This window comes from Nicotiana tabacum, chromosome 4, assembly GCF_000715075.1.
Source record: "Nicotiana tabacum cultivar K326 chromosome 4, ASM71507v2, whole genome shotgun sequence".
NCBI classification, from domain to species: Eukaryota; Viridiplantae; Streptophyta; class Magnoliopsida; order Solanales; family Solanaceae; genus Nicotiana; species Nicotiana tabacum.
The window spans coordinates 143,623,351-143,640,776 of NC_134083.1; positions in this window are offsets into that span (position 1 = coordinate 143,623,351).

Sequence of the window (17,426 nt, forward strand, 5' to 3'; positions counted from 1 at the left end):
TCAAATCACAGTAGCTTCTCAAAACAACCCAATACCGGTAATAAACCTCATATCAAACAAAACCTCGTTCTAAAACCTTCATACACTGTCGATGATGAAAGAAACACGCATAACTCATAACCATTCATCAGATCAACCAGTCATGGAATTCCCTCTCATTCGACAAAAACTATAGCAAATTTTAAGCCGACTTTCGATATTATCCTTCCAAACATGCTGTAATCAACTCCGATAGTATCCATTCTAGGTCCAATGATCTCATCTCATCCAACATGACCACTCTAGTGACATGCCACATCAATACAATATGACGCCATAACCCGTGCAATCCGTGCACCAATAAGCAACCTTCCAGATATACTCAAATCATGGAAAACCGATTCAGATGGGAGAAATGTCCCGCAAGCTCAACAAGTACCACCATAACGCAATGCTAAGAACCTATCACACACCGTAGATCCAAAACACACGAATCTAACACGAGGAATCATATCTCAAAATAACTCCGCCGCAATGCGCGACCCTATTCAAATATTGTTCCATATGAAATACCTCAGCCACCATGCTCAAAATCAATAACCACGCGCAATCTGACATCAAGTACTCAAAGTGCATTACCATAACCATGGAGAAGCAAATGATACAATGCCACACAAAACACGAAAGAACATAACCAATACTTCATCAACCAAGCAATACCCAATACTCTTCTCGCTCAAATTCACCTATAAGGCCCCAATAGAACTGCACCATATGTGCATATAACCAACGAATCACAACTCCTCATGGCACAGAAGAGTAACTCACAGATCATCTCAGAACACGAATAAGCTCAACAACTACCGAATGGCACATCCCACAATAATAGCATTATAGAGCCAACCAATCCGTCTCGGTGTAGAATACACATCCTAATTTGGCCTACCAATGGACCCCAGATCAACTCTGGCCACCCACAAATAGATAAATAACCCTTCAAAAGTCCACAACGACTGAGTTGTAACACATTCCATCATCTAGCTAACTTCGTCCACAACTTCATAGTCCACAACTATGAAACAATCTGCTCCTGAGAACTCCCAATCTCTAAATCCATAGAACAAACGAATCACCATATTTGATCCCAACTCCACCGCCCGAATGTCTAACATATCTGCCATACACAATCATCCCACGAGAAATACTTCTAAAATTCTTCCGTGCCACATAGCAAAATTTGAATATCAGCAGTCGATCAACCAGGAGAGTGAAATGAAGTATCCATAAATCAAAACACATTGCCCTTTCTGAAATGTATACTCTCATCAGGCCATACCGATTAGTAATATCATTTACCTAGTCATCTGAAATCGTCCATGCTGCCTACGAATTTATACCCTTCTCTTCCAAACTAACCTGTGACCTTGCACATGCAAATCTCAATCCCCCACAATACACCACATCATAATCAAATCTGAGTTACAAGAGGAATACATACCCGATTGGTCAGAAACCTTCCATTTGATCCCATCCCGGAGAAAATCCCAATACGCAACATATTCCTCACGCCGGTATGAAATATATTCCTCGAACCGTGGTAAAACCCATTGAGAAATCTTTGAAGCCCATTTGCACATAACCAGGCTATCAGAACTGAATCTCTCTTACTCAACTCAGCCACATAGGTCGCCAACACCCAAGAGCATTGCCATGAAACACCTATGGAGACTAGCCACATCATAAGTACCCAAAGAACCGATTATATCCATTACTGTGTTGATCCAATCTACTACCACGTTGTCCTATTTCTCCATGTCCCTTCCAAATTGCCTTCAAATTGATACTTCTCCTTGTTGGAACACCACGATCCTTAACCAAAATTCACAACACAAGAGACCCTAGTATAAAACAACAACACCCTAAGGTCCATAAGCCGCTGACTTCCCTCTTAAGCACCCCAAAGCACCACAACCGAGACACCCACTCTAAAGAAACCTTATGTGAACCTAAAATTATTTCTCTCACCTTTTTGATACTGATATGCACAATCCACAATGATATAAAATGCCACAAGGTTCGACACCATCCCATGCAAATATCAGATCTTAGCCATATACCAATCCGAAATTCTCAATTGCTACATATAATCCTTGAATCCATTAGAACCATTATCGAGAGTCATCCACTCTACTTAAATCTCAATTAACCGACCAAACAGACCGAACGACTTGTGCCCCATTAGCACACCAACAACCAAGGGAGTAACCCACACTCCTAAGCAACCGAGCAAATTCCTACTCCATGTATACTACATCCTTCACGAATAACAACTCAATTATTTTATGATTCCCATATACTCATAGAGTGCAATACAACCTGTATCCAGAAATTCCCTTACTCGAGTCATCCTCAATCTCAACTTCTGCAAGTCATAACTGATTCACCAGTATACCTCAAACCGAATCCAATACAACACATAACCATGCAATCAACTCGTCGATAGCAGAATCCCCTACTTGGTTCAAAGCCATGGAATAAAACACCTGATTACTTACAATAACCATACCCATTACTACCATAGTACCATAGGGAGATTCCACTAAATCCTCCATCCTCTCATGCAACACAAACCATCTAGTACCTCAAATCATCTGCATAACTCGCGTTCATCCTCGTGATGGTTAAGCCAACTTCCACAAGCAATACAAACTCAAATTGAACAAATATACCCAACTGGTAGAAAAGAACGCTTCCACCCAACATTATAAAAAAATCACACATCCGTGGATTACCTCGCAGGTTATAACACACCTGTTCAGCCTCAAACTGACATCTTTTTATACCCTTTTACAACCACAACTACTAAGCAATCACTTAATCTTCTCGATTATGAACTCATCAATAAGACATGAGAATCTACTTCACCCCACGACTAGACAACATGAGAGATCCCTCAATACACCCGTAACTCGAGACCATACGCCAAATCATGACAGAAATCAGGCACCCAATAGTCCTTGCTACATCTCAAGGAAACACTTCTCGTCGCATTCAAATCATCTTAATACAAACACCTCCCGCAGTCACATCACTCTCATCACAAAGCCATTCTACCGCTCATCGAGCCACAAATTCACTTGAAGGGACATTAAATCATTACCGGACATATGAGTCTTAAAAGCACGTGCCCACAAAATCAAAATCTCGGTGCTCAAGCTACCGTCAAAACCCGGCCTCAAGTCCTCTAGACTGGCCCATCATCAGCATGCCAAAATCACATTTCGCACCTCAACCATGGAACCACAAGCCGTCGGCGCACAACCGATACCGAGCGCTCACATGCGCATTCGAATACATGGAAGGGATTCAAAGAGTTACGCTTCAAGCTGAATCAATGCCGCACGATAAGGAAAGAAAGATGGGAAGTATATCCTAAATGTCTAGTAGCCTCTCGAAGATAGGTATGGACATCATCATACCGATCCGCAAGACTCTACTAGACACTTGCTCATGACTTGTAGAACCTATGAACCTAGAGCTCTGATACCACCTTGTCACGACCCAAAATACAACTAGTCGTGATGGCACCTAACCCAACCCACTAGGTAAGCCAGTTAACCACTAACCAATTACAATAATAATTAATAAAGCAATTAAGTAAAGAAATTATCTGAATCTTATACGTTCCCCAAGAACTGGTAGTACAAATCATGAACTTCTAAGAATAAAGTTTACAAAGTTGAAATTAAATAAATACATCGTCTGTTTGAAAAGTGTATAAACAGATTTTTTTTTATAGATCTAAGGCTACCACGAACAAGAGGTAACTACATCTAGGACGTAGGCACATCTTCAAATCTAGCTCCCATCGAACACAACAACATCACCAGTCAATATCTTCATGCAAGGTGTAGAAGTGTAGTATGAGTACAGCAACAAACCTAACCTTAGGTTAAAAGTAGTGACGAGCTAACAAAAAGGTCAGGTCCAACACCAATATTCCACAACAGTTCACAACAGCTCATAGTTCCAGAAAAATAGGCATTTCTTTTCAAGTATTTCAGTGAAAACCCAAGTCTTTTACCGAAAAAGCCAAAGTACGAGTAAGTTTGATAACTGTGGTTTTTTCCAAAACTCCTTTCAACAAATAGTAAGATGTTTCATTTGCAGATAGCATGAGGAAAGTACTTCTCTACGCTTACATGTCAAGATACATGTAAAATCATAAATGGCCCCAAACCCGGATAGCAAAAGGAAATGCATCTCTATGCATGTATCTCAAGTACGCATGCCAAATGCAATGCACCTCAATGATGAGCTCATGTACTCATACTCTTAGAGTACTCAATATCATTATCTCGCATTCTCTCTCACTATGCTCAATGCTCAGCACACTCAATCACTCAGCGTTGTACAATACCTGCTGCGGAGTGCAGCCCGATCCATATATGACCATAAGGCCCGTTGCGGCGTGCAACCCGATCCACATATATATAGTCGACTGCGCTCAGTGGGGGGTGTGCCGACTCCGGAGGGGCTCCTTCAGCCCAAGCGCTATATTGATGCAGCGTGCAGCCCGATCCCATAAGATATAAATAGCCATAGGGCTCGTTGCGGCGTGCAACCCGATATATATATATATATATATATATATATATATGTCCCTCAGGCTCGTTGTAGTGTGTAACCCGTCCATATACATACAGCCCTCAGGCTCGTTGCAGCGTGCAACCCGATCCATATACATACAGCCCCCAGGCTCGTTGCGGCGCGCAACCCGATCCGTATACATACAGCCCTCAGGCTTGTTGCGGCGTGCAACCCGATCCATATACATACCTATAGCTCGCAGCTCGGCACTCAGGCCCTAACTCAGTCACCAACCTCTCCAATCTCTCGGGCTCTCAGAAATCATAAAGAAAAGCCTAAACAAAATAACATAGTGTATCAACAAAAATCAAGAAGAGACTGAGATATGATGCGCAAGTAAAACCATGACTGAATACAAGATAGTAATTAGCAAATAATTCAACAAGTACGCAACCTCTGCATGTCCCAACAGTACTATCACATAGCCTAAACATGATTTATAACATGATTTGCAGTCAAATTTTTGTAACGTAGAGAGAACAGGTAATTAACAATAGTCTATTTGACTTTACAGTCTCACAGGACGGACCAAGTCACAATCCCCCACAGTGCACGCCCACACGCCCATCACCTAACATGTGCGTCACCTCCAAAATAGTCACATCATACCAAAATCCGGGGTTTCATAGCTTCAGCTCCAAGATTAGAAGAGTTACTTACCTCGAACAAGCCAATACCAATGCCGAGCAAGCCAATAGGTGCTCCAAAGATGCCATCCCACGCGTCCCGACCTCCGAACGGCTCGAAATGTATAAAAAACAACTCAAGTACATCAAACAATGCTAAAGGAACCAATCCCGATCGAAAAAGATTAAATCTTGAATCAAAAGCCAAAATTGGCGAAAAGCCCAACCCGAGGCCTCACCTCATAACCCGACAAAATTTACAAAATGCAACAACTCATTCAATTACGAGTCTAACCATACTAGTTTCACTCAAATCCGACTTTAATTCGATGTTCAAAACTCAAAAATTCATATTAGGAAACTTTAGGCCAAACCCCCCAATTTCTCTATAAAATGCATCAACCAATTGCCAAAAATGAAGATAGATTCGTTAAATAAGGTCAAAACCAAGTGTAGAATACTTACCCCAATCCTTGTGATGAAATTTGCTCCAGAAATCGCCTCAATCCGAGTCCCACATCTCATAATATGATATAAGAACCAAAAACCTCGATTTTATAGCCTCTGTCCAGCACTTTCCGCATTTGCGGACAAATAGTCGCATTTGCGACCACCGCATCTACGGTAACTGCTTCGCTTCTGTGACCATAACTAACCAGCTGGCCCCTCGCACCTGCGGAACAATTTTCGCTTCTACGCACTTGCAGGTGCGACTCCTCCTCCGCATCTGAGATGACCTGCAGCCAAGCCTGCTATGCTTCTTCGACCAATTGTCCGCATCTGTGGACTTGTATATGCGCCCACTCTTCCGCAGATGCGTAAACACTAGAACAAGAAATCTTCAGCAATGCAACATGAAATGAAAATGATCTGAACCTCGTTCGAAACTCACTCGAGGCTCCCGGGAGCTCAACCAAATATACCAACAAGTCCCATAACATAACACGGACCTACTCGAGGCCTCAAATCACGCAAAACAACATCAAAATGACGAATCGCACCACAAATCGAAATCTATGAACTTTGAACTTTCAAATTCAATAACTCGTGCCGAAACATAGAAAATCAATCTAGAATGACTTCAAATTTTGTGCACAAGTCCCAAATAATATAACGAAGCTATTTCAATTCCCGCAATCACAATCAGAATCCGATATCAAAAAGTCCACTCCCGATCAAACTTTCTAAAATTTCAACTTTTGTCATGTCGAGCCAAATTCAACCACATACCTCCAAATCACAATCCGGACGCACTCCTAAGTCCAAAATCACCCAATGGAGCTAATGGAACAATCAAAACTCCGTTCCGGGTTCAAATTCATAAAAAGTCAAACTTTGTCAACTCTTTCAAATTTAAAGCATCTAGCTGAGAATCATTCTTTCTAATCAATTCTGAATAACCTGGAAACCAAAACCGATGATTCACATAAGTCATAATACATCAAACGGAGCTACTCATGCCCTCAAACAACCGAGCGAAGTGTAAATTCTCAAAACAACCGGTCGGGTCGTTAGTTGTACATTTTTTAGAATAATTAATTTAACAGCAACACGACCCCATATGTCCCAAAAATATTGGCACGTAGCCTGAACATGATCTTTATTAAGAGCCTCAGCTCGATTCCTCTAACACGTGAGAAATGTTCAGATAATAACATGACTCTTTAATTTTTACGACTTTCATAGAATTTATTCAAATCATAATTCCAATGGTGCACGTCCACACGATCGTCAACTATTGTGTGGGTCACTTCAAAATATTTTATAATGCAAATTCGGGGATTCATACCCTCAAAACCAAGTTTAGAAGTGTTACTTACCTCAAACCGTGTAATTTCTCACTCCGCCATGCCCTTGCCTCGAGAATTGGTCTCCGAAATCCTCGTATCTAGTCACAATTAATTCGTTTCAGTCAATAAAAATTACTGGAATTAATTCCATAAGAAAATACTAATTTTCCAATAAAATTCGAAATTTAACTCAAACATTTCCCGTGGGGACCACGTCTCGGAACCCGACAAAAGTTACAAAATCCAAAAATCCATTTACCCACGAGTCTAACCATTCCAATTTTACAAAAATCCGACCTCAACTGGACCCTCAAAACTTCAAATTAAAGAAATAGGGTTTTCTAAATTTTCCAACTTAATTCACCCATTAAATCTTTTAACAATCATGGATTCGAGTAATTTAACTAGTATTGAGTTAAGAACACTTACCCCGTTGTTTTCTCTGAAAATCTCCCAAAAATCGCCTCTATCTGAGTTCCAAATCAGTCCCATGTTCAGATCTTAAACATTCTATCCAGGTTCACATTTGCGGACAAAAACTTTGTATTTGCGAATGAACAATACCTCCCATAAACAGTGTTGGCAATTGCGATAAATTGTTCGCAATTGCGAACTGCACAAAAATCCAAATTCATCGCAATTGCGACAAATTGTTTGCAATTGCGAGTGAACAGTAATCTCCAATGAACAGTGTTCGCAATTGCGATAAATTGTTCGCAATTGCGAATGATCAGTACCTCACCAGAAACCAGCAAACTCAAACTTCTCCGAAATTATCGGAAACCACCCTGAAACTTATTCGGAACCTCCCCGACACAAACCATATATGAATTTAAATCATAAAACGCACTATGGACCTTCTCGCGCACTCAAAGACTGAAAAGAGGTCGTCTTGACCCGATATTGACCATGGTAAAACTCCCAAATTTGTTAACTTTACTAGTCTCTCAACCAATGATCCAAAAATACACCCAAGCCCCTCGGGACCCGTCAAATCATATAAACAAGTCCTAAAACATCATACGAACTTAGTAGAAACTTCAAATAACGTCAAACAATGCTAGAACCATGAATCATACATCAATTCAAGCTAAATGAAACTAAGAAATTCCAACTTCTACATTTAATGCCGAAACCTATCAAATCACGTTCGATTGACCTCAAATTTTGCACACAAGTCATAAATGATATAATGAACCTATTCCAATTTCCAGAATCGGATTCCTACCCCAATATCAAAAAGTCAACTCCCTCGTCAAACTTTCCAAAAATTCAATTTTTGCCATTTCAACTTTAATTCCACTACGAACCTCCAAATAATTTTCCGGACATGCTCCTACGTCCAAAATCACCACACGGAGCTATTGGAATCATTAGAATTCGAATCTGAGGTCGTGTACACATAAGTCAATATCCGGTCAACTTTTCCAACTTAAGTTTTCAATTATGAGACTAAGTGTCTCAATTCACTCTGAAATCCATGGTAATATGCTCAAAGTCCATGGAAGCCCAACTATGAAATCCATGGTAATACGCTCTCATTTCCACTACAGAATTTCAAGTCTCTGAAGTAATCCGCCCGGTCTCTGATGTTCGTACTTCACCTATTGACAATTTAAACACCGAGCTACAAACCCAACTATATATTTCTTCATTTGCCTCCACTAATAGTGCTGCCTCAAATCCTGATACATCTTTGCGGCACCTGGATGAATAGAATACCACGAACTGTGAGCTTCCTTGAGAATCAACTCACGCAAACCATCTACATTAGGCACACATAGCCTGCCCTGCATCCGTAATATAACGTCATCTCCAATAGTGACTTCCTTGGCATCACCGTGCTGAACCGTGTCCGTAAGGACAAGCAGATGGGGTTCATCATACTAACATTCTCTAATACAATCATAGAGAAGAGACTGAGAAACCACACTAGCCAAAACTCGATTTGACTCCGAAACATCTTATCTAATAAACTGGTTAGCCAAAGCCCGAACATCCAAGGCTAAATGTCTCTCTATTACCGGTAAGTATGCTAAGCTGCCCAAACTCTCCGCCTTACGACTCAAGGCATCGGCCACCACATTGGCCTTCCCGGGATGGTAAATAATGGTGATATCATAATCCTTAAGCAACTCTAACCACCTCCGCTGCCGCAAATTAAGATCTTTCTATTTAAACAGATGTTGTAGACTCTGGTGATCGGTATAAACCTCACAATGGATAACGTACAAATAATGCCGCCAAATCTTCAAGGCATGAACAATAACTGCTAACTCAAGGTCGTGGACCGGATAATGCTTCTCATGTACCTTTAACTCTCTGGACGCATAGGCAATCACCCTACCGTCTTGCATCAGCACTGCGCCGAGACCAATACGCGATGCGTCAAAATACACAGTATAAACCCTGAACTCGTAGGCAACACCAATACTAGGGTTATAGTCAAAGCCGTCTTGAGCTTCTGAAAGCTCTCTTCACACTCATTCGACCACCTGATCGGAGCACCTTTCTGGGTTAATTTAGTCATAGGCACCGCAATAGACGAGAAACCCTCCACGAAGTGACGACAATAACCGGCAAAGCCGAGAAAACTCTGAATCTCAGTAACTGAAGATGGCCTGGGCCAGCTATGAACTGCCTTTATTTTCTTCGGATCCACCTTAATCCCTTCACTGGACACTATGTGTCCCAAGAATGCCACCGAACTAAGCCAGAATTCACAGTTAGAAAATTTAGCATATAGTTTCTCCTCTCTCATCCTCTGCAATACAATACCCAAGTGTTGTGCATCCTCCGCCTGGCTACGTGAAAACACCAGGATATCATCAATAAATACCACAACAAATTAGTCAAGATACGACTGGAATATGCTATTCATCAGGTGCATAAATGCTGCTGGGGTATTGATTAGCCTAAAATACATCACAGGGAATTCATAGTGGCCATAACGAGTCCTGAATGCCATTTTTAGAATATCCAAATCCCGAATTTTTAACTGGTGATACCCATATCTCAAATCAATTTTGGAGAACACCCTCGCTCCATGAAGCTGGTCAAATAAATCATAAATACACGGCAAATGATATTTATTCTTGATTGCAACTTTGTTTAGCTGCCTGTAATGAATGCACATCCGCATAGTACCATCTTTCTTTTTTACAAACAAAACTGGTGCACCCCAAAGTGACACACTAGGCCGAAAAAACCCCTTTATCAAGGAGTTCCTGAAGTTACTCTTTCAATTCTTTCAACTCGGCTGGTGCCATACGATACGGAGGAATAGAAATGGACTGATTCTCCAGCACCAAGTCAATACCGAAATCAATATCCCTGTCAGGCGGCATACCCGATAGGTCTGCAGGAAATACATCTGGAAAGTCTCTCACTACCGGTACTGAATCAATTGTAGGAGTGCCTGCATCAATATCTCTCACAAAAGCTAAATATGACAAACGCCCCTTCCCAACCATACGTTGGGCTTTAAAACAAGAAATTACCCTACTGGGAACATGATCTAGAGAACCTCTCCATTCGACCTTCGGCAACCCCGGCATCGCCAACATCACGGGTTTTGCATGACAGTCTAGAATAGCATGACATAGAGATAACCAATCCATACCCAGGATTACATCAATCAACCATACTAAGCAATAAGAGATCAACTCTAGTCTCCAGTCCCCTAATAGTTACCACACACAACCGATACACACTATACACAACAATAGTATCACCCACCGGTGTAGATACACGAATAGGTGAAACTAAGGGACTCACCAGGCATATCAAAATAATGAGCAAAATATGATGATATATATGAATAAGTGGAACCAGGGTCAAATAATTTAGAAGCCTCCCTGAAGCACACTGAAACAATATATGTGATCACTGCATCTGAAGCAACAGTATCTGGCCTGGCAAGAAAAGCATAGAATCGGGCTTGACCACCACCTGATCGGCCTCCCCCTCTTGGGAGACCCCTAGCTAACTGAACCCCACCCCGAGCTGGCTGAGTGGGTGGTGGAGCAACTGGTGCAGAAGTAGTAGCCTGACTCCTCTACTGATCTAGACCTCGAGTAAGGCGGGGACAAAAGTTTCTCACATGACCCAGCTCTCCACACTCATAGCACTCCCTCTCAACGAATAGTGGCGATTTCTGTGGCGGACTTCGAGAACTAGAATAACTACCAGAAAAACCTGGTAGAGATGATCCCTAAAATGAAGGAGCACGGGGCGTACTCTGTGCTGGAAGGGCACTGAGAGATGACTGACCCTGATGAGAACTCTATGAACCATGGCTGGATGATGCACCAAGGTGAACTGGACGATCCATCTGAGCGTGTCTGAAAGGACGATCCCTGCTGTGGTAGAACTACCCTCCAGAAGGTACCCCACCAGAACCTCCCGAACCTCGAGGCCTCTTGGCCTCCCTCTCACCACTCCTGGCTACGGACCACCTCTATCTGCCGAGCAATGTCGACCACCTCGTCAAAAGTGGCACCAGATACCCTCTCCCTAGTCATAAGCAACCGCAGCTAATACGTGATACCATCAATGAACCTCATAATCCTCTCCCTATCAGTGGAAACCAACTAAACTATGTGACGAGCCAACTCAGAAAATCTCATCTCGTACTGCTTCACAGACATGCCATCCTGACGTAACTGCTCAAACTGTCTACGTAGTTCCCCTCTGCGAGACTACTGTGCAAACTTCTCCAAAAAGAGAACTGAGAATTCCTGCCATGTAAGTTGTGTTGCACCTATAGGCATGTACCTCTCATAAGCCTCCCACCATCTGAAGGCAGCCCCAGAAAGCTGAAAAGTAGTGAACGAGACCCCACTAGTCTCCAGAATACCCGGTGTCTGAAGCATCCACTGGCACTTATCCAGAAAACCCTGAGCATTCTCTGACTCACCACTGCTAAATGATGAAGGTCGTAGCCTCCCAAATCTCTCAAGTCTCATCTGCTCATTATCTGCCATAATGGGGATTATCGGGGCCTGAGCAGTTGCAACTGGCTGGACTGGTATTGCCCCTAGTATCTGAAGTCCCTGCACTACCTGATCTAGAGTACGGGCAATAGGGGTATGAGTACCTCCCCCGGTCTAAGAAGTGGCAGTTGCGGCCTGAGCCGGATCCACCTGAGGAAGACCAGTGCAAACTGTCAATATCTGGGCCAGAGCTTCCTGAAAGCCTGGAATCACAATAGGTGCAGCCGGTGCCTGAGCTGGTCCTACCGGCTCAACTATATCCGGAATCTTCTCCCGAGCTAGAGCAACTGGTGGTACTACAAGTGTTGATCCAACTACTTCACGAGCTATACCTCGACCTCTACCTCGGACCCGGCCTCTACCATGGCCTCGGCCTCTCGCGGCCCTAACTGGTAGCACTGGTGGCTGACCGTCCGATCCGGTAGTACATGTCCTCACCATCTATGAGAGAATAGAATAACAGAAATTTAGTTTCCGGAATCAACAAATTCGCACGACAGAATGCAAGAAGGTGAAATTTTCCTAAGGGTTCGGCAGCCTCTCGAAGATAAGTACAGACGTCTCTGTACCATTTCGTAAGACTATACTAAACCTGCTCATGACTCATAAGACCTATGTAACCTAGGCTCTGATACCAACTTGTCACGACCCAAAATCTCACCTGTCGTGATGGCGCCTATCTCAATACTAGGCACACCAACAAGCTCAATAAACCACCATATCCTTTAAGTTTAAAAACATAATATTCAAATTCAACGAAAGAAATCTTACAATACAGTTATAATCACTTCCAAAACCCGGTGTCACTGAGTACATGAGCATCTAATATGAATACAAAGTCTGACTAATAAAATACTGTCTGAAAGTATAGAACAGTACAATAAGTGAAAGGGAGAGAGTCAAGGTCAGCGGACTCCAGGCAGCCACCTTGATTGTCTCCAACTGATAGCACTCTGAGATATTGCAGTCGCCATGTCCGAAAGCACCTGGATATGCACACGAGTTGCGGAGTGTAGTATGAGTACAACCAACTCAATAAGTAACAAGACTAACCTCTGGGCTGAAAGTAGTGACGAGCTCCGCAGGTACAGTCCAGTATAAATAATGGTACAGACTATGGGCATGTTTACAAGTTCAACAGTTTTACTCAGTACAAGTGAAATAGATCAACACTGCATGATATGAGGAATATGACATCTCAGTGGAAAGACCCCATGTAAAACTGGTCACAAATCATTCGGTCACTCGGTACTGTTTATGGCCAATCCGGACCAGGGATATTCCATCCCGTATACATATACACATCAACTAATAGTCAGTCACTCAGTACCATATAAGGCCAATCCAGCCCTGGGGTAATTTATCCCGAATGTAATTGATACCGACAAGATCCATGTCCAGGGAAAATTCATCAAAATATATAAATAAGTAAGGCAAATCCATGCCCTGGGAAGTCCATCCCTAATATAAATAATCATCTACGCTCACTGGGGTGTGTACAGACTCCGAAGAGGCTCCTTCAGCCCAAGCGCTATATAAAGCCGATATGGCCTACTACAGCGTGCAGTCCATTCCCATAATAATAAATCCTATAAGGCATGCTCCTATCGGGCATCCCGGATCCATATAATAATAATAATTATATAAAGCCAATATGGCCTACTACGGCGCACAGCTCGATCCCATAAATATCCTCACAATGGATGAATATGAATGAGTGTGAAATGTATATTTTTTAAAACAATTAATTTAATAGCAACACGACCCCATGGGTCCCAAAAATATCGGCACGTAGCCTAAACATGATCTTTAATAAGAGCCTCAACTCGATTCCTCTAACACGTGAGAAATGTTCAGATAATAACATGACTCTTTAATTTTTAGACTTTCACAGAATTTATTCAAGTCACAATTCCAATGGTGCACGTCCACACGCTCGTCAACTATTATGTGCGTCACCTCAAAACAATTTATATAATGCAAATTCGGGGATTCATACCCTCAGAACCAAGTTTAGAATTGTTACTTACCTCAAACCGTGTAATTTCTCACTCCGCTATGCCCTTGCCTCGGGAATTGGTCTCCGAAAGCCTCGTATCTAGTCACAATTAATTCGTTTCAGTCAATACAAATTATTGTAATTAATTCCATCAGAAAATACTAATTTTCCAATAAAATTTGAAATTTAACTCAAAAATTGCCCGTGGGGCCCACATCTCGGAACCCGACAAAAGTTACAAAATCCGAAAACCCATTCAACCACGAGTCTAACCATACCACTTTTACCAAAATCCGACCTCAACTCGACCCTCAAATCTTCAAATTAAACCAAGATGGTTTTCTAAATTTTTCAACTTAATTCACCCATTAAATGTTTAAAATAACCATGGATTCGGGTAATTTAACCAATATTGAGTTAGGAACACTTACCCCATTGTTTTTACTGAAAATCTCCCAAAAATTGCCTCTATCCGAGCTCCAAATCGGTCTCATTTTCAGATCTTAAACATTCAGTCCAGGTTCGCATTTGCGGACAAAAACTTCGCATTTGCGAATAAACAGTACCTCCCATGAACAGTGTTCGCAATTCCGAACTGCAAAAAAATCCAAAATCATCGCAATTGCGACAAATTATTTGCAATTGCGAGTGAACAGTAATAAACAGTGTTCGCAATTGCGATAAATTGTTCGCAATTGCGAATGAACAGTACCTCACCAGAAACCAGCAAACTCAAACTTTTCCAAAATGATCTGAAACCACCCTGAAACTCATCTAGAACCTCCCGGACACAAACCATATATGAATTTCAATCATAAAACACGCTAAGGACCTGCTCGTGCACTCAAAATACTGAAAAGAGGTCATCTTGACCCGACCATGGTCAAACTCCCAAATTTCTTAACTTTACTAGTCTCTCAACCAATGATCTAAAAATATACCCAAGCCCCTTGGGACCCGTCAAATCATACCAACAACTCCTAAAACATCATACGAACTTAGTAGAAACTTCAAATAACATCAAAGAATGCTAGAACCACGAATCACACATCAATTCAAGCTTAATGAAATAAAAAAATTCTAACTTCTACATTCAATGTTGAAACCTATCAAATCACGTCCGATTGACCTCAAATTTTGCACACAAGTCATAAATGACATAACAGACCTATTCCAATTTCCAGAATAGGATTCCGACCCCGATATAAAAAAGTCAACTCCCCGGTCAAACTTACAAACTTAAATTTCTATTTTAGTCATTTCAAGCCTAATTTAGCTACGGGCTTCCAAATAATTTCCTGGACTCACTTCGAAGTCCAAAATCACCACACGGAGCTATTGGAATAATCAAAACTCTATTCCGAGGTCGTTTACACATAAGTCGATATCCGGTCATTATTTTAACCTATGCTTTAAATCTTGGAACTAAGTGTCCCAATCCATTACAAAACCTCACCGGACCCAAGCCAATCACCCTGATGAGTCACATAACAACTATAAAGCATAAATTGAGTAGTAAATGGGGAAAAGGGGCTGTAATACCCAAAATGACCGGCTGAGTCGTTACATTCTCTGCCTCTTAAATAAACGTTCGTCCTCGAACGGGTTTAGAATTATACCTGGAGCTTCAAATAAGTGTGATATTTGCTCTGCATCTCCCGCTCAGTCTCCCAAGTAGCTTCTCCGACTAGCTGGCCTCTCCACTGCACTTCACTGAAGTTATGTTCTTTGATCTCAACTTTCGAACCTGCCGGTCTAAAATGGCCACCGGCTCCACATCATAAGTCAAATTGCCATCTAACTGCACTGTGCTGAAATCCAAAACATGCGACGGCTCCCCAACATACTTCCGGAGCATAGAAACATGAAACACTGAATGAACACTCGATAGACTAGGCGGCAATGCAAGTTCATAAGCCACCTCTCTAATCTTCTTAAGCACCTCAAACAACCCAATATACCGAGGGCTCAACTTACCCTTCTTCCCGAACCTCAACAAACACTTCATGGGCGAAATCTTGAGCAGAACCTTCTCCCCAATCATATAACATCTTGGACCTTCCGATCGGCATAACTCTTCTGTCTAGACTGCGCCGCACGAAGCCGCTCCTGAATCAATTCAACCTTCTCCAAAGCATCCTGAATCAAATCAATACCCAGTAGCCTAGTCCCACTTGGCTCAAACCAACCCACTGAAGACCGACACTGTCTCCCATATAAAGCCTCATACGGAGCCATCTGAATGCTCGATTGGTAGTTGTTATTGTAAGAAAACTCTGCCAGTGGTAGAAATTGATCACAAGAACTCCCAAAATCAATGACATAATCACATAACATATCCTCCAATATCTGAATAGTGCGCTCGGACGGTCCGTCCGTATGAGGGTAAAATGTTGTACTCAACTGAACTTGTGTGCCCAATTCTCGCTGCACTACTCTCCAAAATTGTGATGTAAACTACGTGCCCCGGTCCGAAATGATTGACACTGGCACCCCGTGTAGGCGAATAATCTCGCGGATATAAATCTCAGCCAACCACTCCGAAGAATAAGTAGTACCAACTGGAATGAAATGCGCGGACTTGGTCAACCGATCTACAATAGCCCAAACAACATCAAACTTTCTCAAAGTTCGTGGGAGTCTAACTACGAAGTCCATGGTAATACGCTCCCACTTACACTACGGAATTTCAAGTTTCTGAAGCAATTCGCCAGGTCTCTGATGCTCATATTTCATCTGTTGACAATTTAAACACCGAGCTACAAACCTAATTATATCTTTCTTCATTTTTCTCCACCAATAGTGTTGTCTCAAGTCCTGATACATCTTTGTGATACCCGGATGAATGGAATACCGCAAACTGTGGGCTTCTTCAAGAATCAATTCACGCAGCCCATCTACATTTTGGCATACAAATACGGCCATGCATCCTTAATACCCCATAATACCCAAGAGTAACATCTCTAGCATCACCGTGTTGAACTGTGTCCTTAAGGGCAGGCAAACTAGAATCATCATACTAGCGCTCTCTGATGCGATCTTATAAAGAAGACCGAGAAACCACACAAGCCAAAACTCGACTCGAATCGGAAATATCCAATCTAACAAACTGGTTGGCCAAGGCCTGAACATCCAAGGCTAAAGGCCTCTCTGTTACCGGTAAGTATGTTATGCTGCCCAAACTCTTTACCTTACGACTCAAGGCATCGGACACCACATTGACCTTTCCGGGATGATAGAGAATGGTGATATCATAATCCTTAAGCAACTACAATCATCTCCGCTGCCGCAAATTAAGATCCTTATATTTAAACAGATGTTGTAGACTCCGGTGATCGGTATAAACCTCACAATGGACACCGTACAAATAATGTCGCTTAATCTTCTA